Source organism: Lolium rigidum, chromosome 4, assembly GCF_022539505.1.
Source record: "Lolium rigidum isolate FL_2022 chromosome 4, APGP_CSIRO_Lrig_0.1, whole genome shotgun sequence".
Lineage (NCBI taxonomy): Eukaryota > Viridiplantae > Streptophyta > Magnoliopsida > Poales > Poaceae > Lolium > Lolium rigidum.
Genome location: NC_061511.1, coordinates 230,397,318 through 230,409,092, shown reverse-complemented (window position 1 = coordinate 230,409,092; position 11,775 = coordinate 230,397,318).

Here is an 11,775-nt window from a genome sequence, read left to right as displayed (position 1 = left end):
CGTTTCTCTGCCGCGGCAGAGTTTCAGCAATGCATATATCATTCAACAAACCACAAAATATCGTCGTGAATATATATAGACATCGTCAACAATGCACTGCACGTAATGCATGCATATTTACAATATAAAGTCGGATCTCTTTACTAAATATTTTTGCCTTTACGAAGTTGCTCAATATCTACGACTTCCCGATAGTGCTCTCCAGTTGGGGCAATGACCTCGGTAAGAAAGAATCCAGCGATTTCCTCTTGAATTGCTCGTATGCGATCCTCCGTTATGAGAGTGTCCCATAGGCGTATCATCTATATTTAAAAAAGGAGATCAATATATATATGAATGGAACTCAATACAATTGATGGTACTAAGATTAATTGTGAAAATTTCTTATCGTACACGAGTGTGGAGTATAGCTTCATCCGCATCCCTGGGACAGGCCATGTCACGAATGAAGTTGCAGACGTAGTATCCACATAAGTTATTCCCGGGTTCCTGCCTCATACACTTTACGAAAAAAATAGTTCGATCAAACTAATAATCAAGCATCGTATTGAAAGAAAATATCATAGAGTTTCACGGACATAGCTATATATATAGTACTACTTACAGGGTAATCTTTAAATGTAAGCTCCGGTTTCCATTTACCCGGAACAGTATTGATGAACCGTTTCCAAGCCCTGCCCGGCAAAAAAATGAGTAAATGAGTTATTGATTAGTTGATGATATTGTTGAATTAGAACAGATGAAGATGCCAATACGAAATTGATTGAAATTACCTCTGGAGGATGGCAGCCATGTCCGCCCATTCCGCATGTTCGTTATGTTTTGAGTCCATGACATTTACGACTCCTTTGTGAAGATCAATGATTAGGAGAATAAAGTTGAATCTGCACAAGCATAGCTCAATGATTACAAGCATAAAGTGGAAGCTGCACAAGCATAATGTATGTTATATATAACACTCACTTGAAGTTGTAGGGAAAGAATATATCCTCTTTGTTTGCTTGCTTCACTAAAAACATTACCATGTTGTCCTATGTGTCCTTGGGGTACTGTCGAACCGTAACTTCATGAACTGTGTCTGGGTCAATGAACCCCAGCTCGTGGAGCTTGCCTCTTTTGCATTCGAGCTTCTTCACTCTGCATAATTAATATATAGCGTACACAAAGAATATAGTGAGGATAATTGTTAGTGCAAATGAATGAGCTGAGCTACAGACTTAATTACATAAATAAATCATTTACAGGCAAGTAGCAACTAATGACAGCTTTGTCGAGGGCATCTTGATTGAATAACTGAAACAGTTCTTCTAACTCAAGGTTTATCTCCTCTCGCCCCGGAAGTAATGCTCATCTCTAAGATACACCGTGAGGTAGAGATCACCTCTTCGACAGGCTTTCAGGTACCATTCATGCAACCTTCGCATCTGAGTCCCTACACGCGCGAGCTCGCCAGGTTTGACGAGATCACATCCGTATCTATACTTGTTTACGACTTGAGCCATTGGATAGTAATCTTCGTACTGAACTGATGCTCCTTGAGCTCTAGCCTCCCGTTCGATCATCGATGCTGTCTCTGGATCATCATAGGACTGCACGCCGAAGTGGGGTATGAACTGATTGTCCTGATGTCCAAGTTGGGAGACATTTTTTTGCTTTGCCCGCTCTATAGGACTGTCCAAGAGAGCGGTCATGATCACTTCTTGGCTCAGCTCTCTTTATTCTTGTTTCGGCAAAGTGCTTCATTGTATGCGGTGCAATAAACATCTTCTTCGGCGCAAGAAACGTCTTTTGCTCATCAGTCTGCTCATGTGGTAACAACTTTGGAGTCTGTGCCCTCATCGGAGTTGATGATCTCTTCGGAGCTGTAGGAGGTGCTGCGGTTAGCTTCCTCTTTATGGCCATCTTCGCAAGTTGGGTATAACAATTTGTTGTGATCTTCTATCATCTTGTCGAAGGCCAACCTTTCCTTTTCAGTTTCACATTCTCTCCTTGCATCAGCAATGGCCCGACCAAGATCATCATCAGCAGGCTCATCTGGTGCCTCTTGATCTTCTGCTTCATTGTCTTCATTGCCTTCTGCAGTATCACCGTATTCAGGGAAATTGGGATAACCGTTATCATCCTCTTCCTCTTCTTCATTCTCTTCCATCATAACCCCTGTTTCTCCGTGCTTGGTCCAACAATAGTAACTGGGCATGAAACCGTCCCGCAGAAGGTGGCTGTGAATGGTACTCGAGTGAGCGTAATTTATGGTATTCTTGCAGTCAACACATGGAAAATACATGAACCCACCATGTTTGTTTGCCTCAGCCACGGCCATAAATTTACTCAGGCCCGAAGTGAACTCGTCAAAGCGTCGGTCAATGTACATCCATTGCCGATTCATCTGCATGATATAATTAAGCTGATCAAAAACCATTACAGAACATCACGATGTATATATACACATGCATTTTATCAATTACAGATGAAAGGATAAAGTTGTTAACCTCGATGGAGAAGAAAAAAGCAAGTTAAGTGTGGCTTGATTTGTGTAAACTCAAGTGGCAAATCCTCTTAAGCATTTCATCGAACACCTCTTGTGCTTGTGAAGAAGAGAGCAAAACAATACACCCCTCTTGTGAAGAAAGTGAAAAAATGGCTAAGTGTGGCTCACACTTGGGCAGGGGCAAGGTTATATAGGCAGATTGGGGACTTTGTATGTCGTCGTGGTGAACAGACAGATGCCATGGGATGGCTTATCTTGGGGCCGAATGTGCGCTAGAGGATTCGGGGGAGGGTTTTGGTATAGATGGAGAGGTTTCCGGATGGATTCCTCAAGAACTTGGCCTTGGCCGAAGGTAGAAGATGATGAACTCAAGAACAAAGACAACGCTAGATCTCTCTATTTCTTCATCATAAGAGCTTACAGGTTTGTGTACAAGATCGCTATTTGGTCCTTGCGTGGTACCTGCCCGCGAAGGGTTGTGCCCCCTCTCCTTATATAGGGGAGAGGGTGGCTTACAGGGGAAGAAACCCTAAGAAACCCTAATAGGATCTTTGACTAGACAAACTACTGTACAAAGCTACTTTAGCTACCGGTGATGCCGGTATGCCTTTAATCAAGAGCTGTGACATCCTCCGGCACCTTTCGCGTCATCCTTCGCCTTTGGCATCATGGCTTCGATTAAAGCTGAAGTGCTTCGCTCATCTTTGTCTTCTAGCTCTGGAGAGCATCTTTGACCAGTCTTGCCGACGTGCTACAATGTAGCCTGTTCCGGTATTCCGGTACGTTCTTAGCCAGTTCTGGTATACCCTTTCCTGGGATACCAGTATGATTCTCTGAATCAACCTTCGTTATCCGGAACCACCTTTAAATCGGTACTTTGATGGCTTAAACCATCCGGTTTGGCATGCCTTTGGCATACCGGGGTTCATCCCCCCAACATTAGTCCCCGAAGCTGGTATAGTCCGGTGGATCCTATCCAACGGACCATGCCGGGTTCTCTTTTCTCAAGGTACCGGTTTAACCCTTCCGGAATCCGGATCAAACTCTTCGGCGTTTTTGCCAAACTTATGTCTTTGTACCGATTTTCTCCGGTATCTCTTGTCATTAAACCTCTCCTCGACGAGGTCGAGAACATCTCGGGTACAGCGCCTATCAGTGACATGCGCACTGTGCCTGGCGCGCGACAGTGTCAGAGGTCACTTCGGTTCGTCTTCGGTTCCAGCATTTATGGCGCCGCACCGGATCCGCGCCGCTGTTCCGGATCTGTGTGGCCTCCCTGTGTCCTCGTATTTTTGGCGCGTGTATCTGCGTGCCACGTGGCGGCCCACGAACCGAACCACCGCGGCCCAGCGGTTGCCGGCCCACTATTCCTCCTTCCTATTTAACTGGGGTGCGGTTCCCCTTCATCTTCTTCTCCGCATTCTTCCCTTCTCTTGCGCACAGAGCTTCTCGCCCCTTGCGCTCCCGTCGCTGCCGGTCGCTGCCTGAGCTTCGCTCCCAACGAACCAGCGCCGCTTCTCCTGCTGCGCTGCAAACCTCCGCCGCGAAGAGAACCTCCGAAGCGGCTCCACCGTCGCTGCATCGGGCTCCCGTCGGCAACGTCTTCACCTCTTCCTCGCCGGCCCTCGTCGACGACCGCGAGCTCGCCGTGCCTCCGCCGACCTTCTTCCTCAGCACTCTCCGCCGCCTCAGGTTAGCCCCAATGCACGTTTTCCCCTTTCCCTTTTGCTTTTCAGTTCTTGGGCCGGTAGTGTATTTACTCTTTCCTTTATTTTGCTTTTCCTCTTACTCGTAGATCTTCGCGCGAGGCTAGGCTTTGGGAAACTTGTTTCTAGGTAGATCTTGAACCCTTCCGGAAAATGTCTTCCGAGGACTACCTTTCGGATTCCTCTTCCGGTAGCCATCACACCGTAATCCCCACATCTTCTTCCGGAGGAACTTCGGTTGAAACGAACTCTGACGGGCTCGAGGCAGATCTTGCCCAGAGCGAGGCCGGTACCGGTAGCTCAACTCTTGCTACCGGTAACCAAGGAGAAGCCGGCAGCTCCAGCCGGGGCGCCGGAGTAGATCTAGACTCCTACACGCGAGGAGCCTGGATGGGCTCCGATGTGACTCAGGCGGAAATTGACTGGCTCTACCGCTCCCGGAGGATTCCGGAAGAGGTTTGGTGCCAGATCGCCGGCAAGGAGCGCCAGCCCGAGCCTCAGCAGGGTGAGGTTGTGGTCTTTGCCGCTCATTTTGAGCGCGGCTTAGGCCTTCCAGCGTCGGATTTCTTCCGGCGCTTTCTAGACTTCTACGAGCTTCAGCCCCACCATCTTCCGGGCAATGCTATCTTTTATCTTTCTTCCTTCACCGCCTTCATGGAGGGATACTGCGGTATCACTCCTTCCGTTGATAATTTCTCTTTCTTCTACTATCCTCGGAAGAATTCTATCCAGGATAGGAAACTTCCTCAACCCAAACCCTTTGTGCGGTGTGGGGGCTGCATCTTGTCTCCCCGCTCCGGGAGCAACTTCTACAAACTCTCCGGTCTAGACTCTGTCCGGACCTGGCAGAGGACCTTTTTCGATGTCCGGAACGGCGGTCCGGAAGATTTTATCAATCTACTGGCATATGTTCCCGGGCCGCCTTCCATGAAGAACTGGCTCCAATATCCCAAGGACGACAAGGAGTCCATTCGGATCACCGGCTTCATCGACACCAACAAGGAGGAGACCAACCTCTGCGCGGAGGATCTGGTTCGTACCTTCCTCGCGCGCCGGGTGCTGCCCCTTTAGCGGCGCGCCCACAAGATCAGCGAGATGTCGGGGCCAATGGACCCGACAAGGATTACAACCCACCGGCTGAGCCCTACTGACTTGGTCCCTAAGGCCAAGCAGATTTGCCAAATCCCGCTGAGTCCCAGTGGGAAATACGGGCTGGCCCCCTACAGCCGCCGCAACTCTCCTCCGCGGCGAGTAAGATCTTGGGATCCTCGGGAAGCTTTTTCCGGTATAACCACGCGTATCTTGCTCTAACATGTTGTCTTTGTATTTCAGAACTTCCGCCGGATCGGCCAGGAGCATCCGGCTTCCTACACGCTGGACCGGATCTTCCAGGACGACTCCGACGCTGACCCCTACGTCAAGGGAGAGCAGAAGATGGGCCGCACCCACACTCCACGCCCCGGTAACTTTTCTGGCAAGGGCTCTGATTCGGATGATGAGGTTACTATACTTGAGGTATTTTTTTGCTCTTTCTCTTTCTCATGCATTATCTTTCTGTAGACGCTCCCTCAGCCAGCGCCAACCCACAGGTTGTGGAGCGCGCCACCCCGCTTCAGGCCGAAGTGGGGGCTGAGTTTCTTGAGAAGCTCGCCTCCCAAGGTCGCAAGAACAAGGCGCCCACGCCCAAGGCCGGTTCCAGCGAGGCTCCTCCGGCCAAGCGCTCCCGGATGGTGATCGGCAGGAAGAAGGTGACCACCAAGCGCTACCGGAAACGGGAGATGCTGGTGGCTACCGGGTAAGTTTCCGTTTTCACTTTCTTTTTCTTCCTGACTCTTTTGTTTCCTGACTCTCTTTTTCCGGTTGCCTCTCTGAACTTTCTTTTTCCATCTTTCCAGGCCTCCCTTGAAGATCTCCAAGAGAGCCTCTGGCATGAGGCCGGAGACCTCAGAGGACGCCGCCAGGGCCTCTCCTCCTCCTCAGCCAAGTCCGGTACCATCTGGTGCCGGCAACCCTTCTGCCTCCCCCCTGGGGGGCAACACAAGTTCGGGGCACGCGGCCCCTAAATCTTCAGATCACCGCGCGGAGGAGGACTTTGTCTCCCCTCCTGAAGCCCAAGACACCGGCGCCAGCAACACCGGCGCCGGCACCGAAGATGCCGGGCAGGCGGAACCTCTGGTTCCTCCTGTCCAGAAGAAGAAAAAGAAGAGGACTCCTTCCTCCCCCTCCAAGGCCGTGCCGGATTCTTCCGAGCCGGCAAGCTCCGCTCCGGCGAAGGATGCTCCTGGATCTCCTGAGCCAGCCAAGTCCGCGCCAGCACCTCCTCCGGCAACCTCGGCCAGCAAGCCGGCGGCCGCCAAGCCAACACCGCCAGAGAGCGGCAAGCTCACCGCCCAACAACTTGCTGCGGTGGTGACCGCCGCCACCGTTCCCTCTTCCGGCTCGCAGACGCTAGTTCTGCACGCCGCCCGCGCCGCCGTGGTGGCCTCTGAGACGGCCTCTGCCCAGGTAGGCCGGATCACAGAGTTCCAACGCCAAGGAGCTGACCTGGGCCATCTGCTCGATTACACTGAAAAGTGGAATCGGGCAGTTTGTGTACTAATAAATTCTTTAAGCATGGCTTCAAGACTAGGGGGTACACTCCTATTATTGGTGTAAGAATTCCCATAAGAATTACCATGACCGTTACCATTATTAGAAGGATATGGCCTATAGTTGTTACCAGAATTATTCCTATAAGCATTGTTGTTGAAATTATTATTTTTAATGAAGTTCACATCAACATGCTCTTCTTGAGCAACCAATGAAGCTAAAGGAACATTATTAGGATCAACATTAGATCTACCATTCACAAGTATAGACATAATAGCATCAATCTTATCACTCAAGGAGGAGGTTTCTTCAACTGAATTTACCTTCTTACCTTGTGGAGCTCTTTCCGTGTGCCATTCAGAGTAGTTGGTCATCATATCATCAAGAAGCTTTGTTGTGGCGCCTAAGGTGATGGACATAAAGGTACCTCCAGCAGCTGAATCCAATAGGTTTCGCGAAGAAAAATTCAATCCTACATAAAAGGTTTGGATGATCATCCAAGTAGTCAGTCCATGGGTAGGGCAATTCTTGACCAAAGATTTCATTCTTTCCCATGCTTGGGCAACATGCTCATTATCCAATTGCTTAAAATTCATTATGCTACTTCTCAAAGATATAATTTTAGCAGGAGGATAATATCTACCAATGAAAGCATCCTTACATTTAATCCATGAATCAATACTATTTTTAGGCAAAGATAGCAACCAATCTTTAGCTCTTCCTCTTAATTAGAAAGGAAACAATTTTAATTTTATAATGTCACCATCTACATCCTTATACTTTTGCATCTCACAAAGTTCAACAAAATTATTAAGATGAGCAGCAGCATCATCAGAACTAACACCAGAAAATTGCTCTCTCATAACAAGACTTAGTAAAGCAGGTTTAATTTCAAAAAATTCTGCTGTAGTAGCAGGTGGAGCAATAGGTGTGCATAGGAAATCATTATTATTTGTGCTAGTGAAGTCACACAACTTAGTATTCTCAGGAGTACCCATTTTAGCAATAGTAAATAAAGCAAACTAAATAAAGTAAATGCGAGTAACTAATTTTTTGTGTGTTTTTAATATGAAGAAAGCAAACAAGATAGTAAAATAGAGTAAAACAAGTAACTAATTTTTTGTGTTTTTGATATAATAAACAAACAAAGCAGTAAATAAAGTAAAGTAAAGCAAGACAAAAACAAAGTAAAGAGATTGGATGTGGGAGACTCCCCTTGCAGCGTGTCTTGATCTCCCCGGCAACGGCGCCAGAAATTTATTTGCTGGCGTGCAGTTGACGTGGGAGTTAGAAATCTCTGTGGTGTAATTTTCCTTCACGTCCCCGGCAACGGCGCCAGAAATTTAGCTTGATGATGCGTAGAGCACACGCCCGTTGGGAACCCCAAGTGGAAGGTGTGATGCGTACAGCAGCAAGTTTCCCTCAGTAAGAAACCAAGGTTCATCGAACCAGTAGGAGTCAAGGAACACGTGAAGGTCGTTGGTGACGGAGTGTAGTGCGGCGCAACACCAGGGATTCCGGCGCCAACGTGGAACCTACACAACACAATCAAAGTACTTTGCCCCAACGTAACAGTGAGGTTGTCAATCTCACCGGCTTGCTGTAAACAAAGGATTAAATGTATAGTGTGGAAGATGATGTTTGTTTGCGAAGAACAGTAAGAACAAGTATTGAAGTAGATTGTATCTATTATATTATTAAAACAACAAACAACCAACGGTATAGATTAGCTAGGCTAAATCGCATCAAGAACAGCCGTCCAGATTAACTACGTAACACCCACACAAAAAAAGATTAACTACGTGACGTCCGGCCGGCGTGGAGTTCCATATGCGCATGTAGATTATCCTTATCCCCACGTTTATAAACAACAGATACGAACGCAAAAAGAAATTCTACACGGCTCTTGCTGACGTCCAGCCATATACAATTTTCTTCTCCCCACGTCTACAACCAACAGATATACCACATAAGTTGTTTACACGCTGATCCCCTTATATATCTCAACGACAACTCTATCTCTTTGGCCACGGTTCCCCCTATATATATCAGCCACAACTTTGTTTCTTCCACCAAAGAACATAAGCCATTATTTTTGTTTACTTCGCTCAGATCAATCAATCCTTGGCAGCATAACAGCCAACATGTTTGCAGGCGCTGCATGCCAAGGATTCATAGATCTTCAGTGTTGATTGCATGGCTTTCCAACAATGGGAGAAGCACGTCATGAAATCTACATATTCAGGCAAGCAAGGATTCATAGATCTTGAGTCTTGACAGTTGATTGTGGCTTTCCAACAGTGACAGAGGTACGTGTTCAAATCTACATATACGGTGGAGATGGTCGATTTGGATGTGCGCCGATGAAGTGTCGAGCATACAAGACCCATGGATAGCAAGGTCTACATATAGCGACCGTGTTGCTGGACCTGCAGGTGGTTAGGCTTGATGGCAACCCGGTTTGGTGGCAAACACAACAGCATAACAGTAGTTTTCGTGACCCGCCACGGTATCATGGATTCACCGTATCCATTAGGAATTAATGTTCTGATAGCCAACTCAATTCATTAAACAGGATAATCTGTGTTTTCTTCTTCAACCAACATGTGGTTTTGAACTTTGGTTAATGCGTCCGTAAGATTAATGAAGGTAGTACTACAGGGAGGTGAGCAGGCATGCCAATGACGTCGAAAAAAATTCACACGAAGCATGGTTGGATACGAGGTAAAGAGAAAAGAGATATGTCGCTCAATTTTCATATATTTAAATGTTGGAAAAAATGAATTAACATACTAATTTTCCAAACGCATTCCCATTGAAGTAAAAAATAATCTTGATCAATTAACTATATATGGAAAAATTTAAAGCTAAGATGAGAATAAAAAAATTCCATATAAAAATTTGAAATAATGATGTAGAAAAACAATCAATTGGAATATTTAGCTTCATATGAATTACATATAAATATAACATTTACTCTAAAATGAGGCATCTGATTCAATCGGGAATAACAAATTGAGGAATTGACTAAAAATGATATGTAATTCATATGAAGCACGTAAATAACTTTTTTTGCGGAATTTAAATAACTAAATTTTTAGATAAATTTTCTCCAGAATTTTAAGTTCTGATATTATTGAATATAAGACAAAATTGGAAAGAAATTTTGCAAATTGATTTTCGTACTTACACGAATCAAATATACATAAATACATGCATGTGCGAACTAGGGGCTTATAATGGATTTTACCCTAGCTGAAACTGGCAGGAAAGTGTTATGCTTGAAAGAGTGAAATACTATAAACATTGTACAACAAACATGCATACGTACGAGACATCTCAGAGAAACGTCATGTCCATTCCAATGTCAGACGAATTTAACCGAATCAAAGTAATGTTGTCTCTCCCAGCAACAAAACGTCTTTGCACAATGTTGACACGGAGAGAGAGAGAGAGGGAGAGGGAGAGGGAGAGAGAGAGAGAGAGAACATTTGTAAAATCCTTGGCATGTGAAGAATGTACTGCTTACCATGGAGATGGAGGTGGTTAGCCAAACAAAACACAAGGTTTACGGTCAAGTTTGAAGTATTTAGATTTCATTTCAGGTGAATAACTTCTTGCAAAATTATCGATAATAAAGTAGACACTAAGGACTAAGTAAGAGTAAAAAAAATAAAGCTAAAAAGTTACTTAAAATACCATGATACATAATGGCTACAATATCATCTACAAGCATGTCTTCGATCTTCTTACTACGTGTCTGGAGGAAAATTAAATTGATTGTAGTTTGCAGCAGGGAAATAATTAGAACAGGAGGAAATAGAAAATTTTGTTTCTCATGAGTATTATTGCTACAAGATTTTATAATCTTAATTTTCTATCTAATAGTTCTTCACACAAAAATTAGTTTAGTGAATAGTGCAAAACATACTGCTTGAAAAATAACTTCTAGCCGCTAGATTGCGCGGGTCAACCAGCTAGTTCAGATGTAAAAGAATGGACCGGGGTCCACAGTTCACTAGTGGTGTCTCTCCAATAAGATAAATAGTATGTTGGGTGAGCAAATTACAGTTGGGCAATTGACAAATAAAGAGGGCATAACAATGCACATACATATCATGATGAATACTATGAGATTTAATCAGGGCATTACGACAAAGTACATAGACCGCTATCCAGCATGCATCTATGCCTAAAAAGTCCACCTTCGGGTTAGCATCCGCACCCCTTCCAGTATTAAGTTGCAAACAACGGACAATTGCATTAAGTATGGTGCGTAATGTAATCAACACAAATATCCTTAGACAAAGCATTGATGTTTTATCCCTAGTGGCAACAACACATCCACAACCTTAGAACTTTCCGTCACCGTCCCGCATTCAATGGAGGCATGAACCCACTATCGAGCATAAATACTCCCTCTTGGAGTTACAAGTATCAACTTGGCCAGAGCCTCTACTATCAACGGAGAGCATGCAAGAACATAAACAACACATATATGATAGATTGATAATCAACTTGACATAGTATTCCATATTCATCGGATCCCAACAAACACAACATGTAGCATTACAAATAGATGATCTTGATCATGATAGGCAGCTCACAAGATCTAACATGATAGCACAATTAGGAGAAGACAACCATCTAGCTACTGCTATGGACCCATAGTCCAAGGATGAACTACTCACACATCAATCCGGAGGCGATCATGGTGATGAAGAGTCCTCCGGGAGATGATTCCCCTCTCCGGCAGGGTGCCGGAGGCGATCTCCTGAATCCCCTGAGATGGGATTGGCGGTGGCGGCGTCTCTGGAAGTATTTCCGCATCATGGCTCTCGGTAATAGGGTTTTCGCGACGGAGAGTATATGTAGGCGGAAGGTCAGAGTCGGAGGGTTGACGAGGGGCCCACACCATAGGGCGGCGCGGGCCCCACCCTGGCTGCGCGGCCCTATGGTGGCGGCGCCTCGTCGCCCCACTTCGTATCCCCT